The sequence below is a fragment of the Fukomys damarensis genome, unplaced genomic scaffold, assembly GCF_012274545.1.
Source record: "Fukomys damarensis isolate Sample0158 unplaced genomic scaffold, DMR_v1.0_HiC HiC_scaffold_23, whole genome shotgun sequence".
NCBI classification, from domain to species: domain Eukaryota; kingdom Metazoa; phylum Chordata; class Mammalia; order Rodentia; family Bathyergidae; genus Fukomys; species Fukomys damarensis.
In genome coordinates this window covers 35,674,587-35,676,425 of record NW_022900935.1, presented here as the reverse complement: position 1 = coordinate 35,676,425, position 1,839 = coordinate 35,674,587, and positions in this window count along the sequence as shown.

Genomic DNA, 1,839 nt, shown 5'->3' with positions numbered 1-1,839 from the left:
CATTTTTTCCCCTTACCCCTGCCCTCCCTTCACCCCTTCCTCCCCTCCCCATCTACAAACACTTTATTTTCATTATCTCACATTTTTTCTTTTCCCTTTTTACTCTTCCCCTACTCATCCCACCTTCCCTACACCTTTAGCTCCTTTCTTCCCATTTCTAAATGTCAGTAATCTTATTAGGATCTTATGCATTATTGCAGATTATTCACACAAGGGAAACTATTTGGTATTTACACATGTGTGACTTATTTATTTCACTTAGGAGTATATCTTCAATATGTATCCATTTTCCTATGAATGAATCTATTTTCTCGTTCTTTATGGCTGAGTAATATTCCATTTTATAGAAAAACCACATCTTCTTTATCCAGTTTCCAACGGATCAAAGCTGATTCTTTTTCATTGGAGACTGCTTACTGGCCCACTCTGTCAATCAACATGCCCCCAACCCTGCAACCCAGCTCAGGGGCACCCAGATTCTCCTCCCTGGGCTCTTGTGACTAGAGATTGAAAATCATAGAGTTCATGCATCCAGGAGGGAAGGGCTGTCTGTGACTCTAGCTCCCTAGGCTCTGTTGGGGAGAGGGCAGATTTACAAGGTCTTTCCCCAGACCATCTTGGGCTGTTCCTAGAGCTGAGGGTCATGCTCCTGTCCTTCTTCACCTCTTTTCTATAATCAGGGTTGATTTTCACTGGTTTTGGTCAAAGAACCGAAGAAGATCCAATCTCCTACCCAGAGTGAGAGAACTATTCTTCCAGAGGAAGAGGGAGGAAGAAGACCCTTCCTGTGTGACTGGCCTGTGACTGGTGCTGTCCAATAGATTAGCGAGTCAACTGGAAATTTTAATGTGCTATCAGCTATGTTAAAGTAATAAAAAGAAACAATAGCATTCATTTGGCAAATATTTTTCTATAGCCCAATATAACCAAATGATTTTAATTTCAACATATAACCAATACATAAGTTGTTAGAGGTGTCTTACATTCCTTTTGTATCCAAACTCTTTGAGATCCTATATGTATTTCATACATTTCTATTTGGATTTCATTAGAAACACTTAAGAATTCATAAAATAGAGACAAGTTGAATAAGTCATTTCATATACCAAATTGTGAGTATCTGGAAGTTTTCCAATAGCTAAACTGAGTATTGGATTTTAAATTTAACTTAGCTAAGGTTAGCTAAAGATTCAGTTCCTCAGTTGCACTTCAAGATGACGTATTCACAGCCGTCTGTGTTCATGGTCACTTTGTTGGACAGGGCGACCTTCTCTTGTGCCTTGATCACCTTCCGCCTCCCATGTGAGCCTCCAAAACATGAGGGAAGAATCATCAGTGCTGTGGCCATGGTCATGATCAATTGTATGTCACCCACTCTCTGGATGGGGAAAGAGAGATGCAAAGAGATGAAAAGACCCCCTGCAGGGTCATATGGCCAGAAAAGGGGAGATTCCAGACTTGAACCTAGGACAGTACAACTAGTAGAGCCAGGTCAGAGTCTCATTCATGTGCAGTAAGGGCTGGGCTCATGGAGCCGGGGAAGCTCTGGCCCAGGACACGTTTCTTTCTCTGTAGAGCAGGAGGGTGAAATGCACCTCCTCATTGCTTTGGCGTTTTCTCCATCTCCTAGGGGATGTGGGTGGAGGGTGGCTTTTGCTCCTTAGGTGAGACTGAGACCCAGGGCTGCACCACACAACTGATTCAGTAATCATTGAATGAATAAGGGAATGACTAGGTGTAGAGGAAGAGCAAACCCAGTGTTATGTAAATTTAGGTCTCAAAGCTTTTGGTCTCTGTGGTGTCTCACAAGGGCAAGTAGGTATTTGGTATTCTAAATAA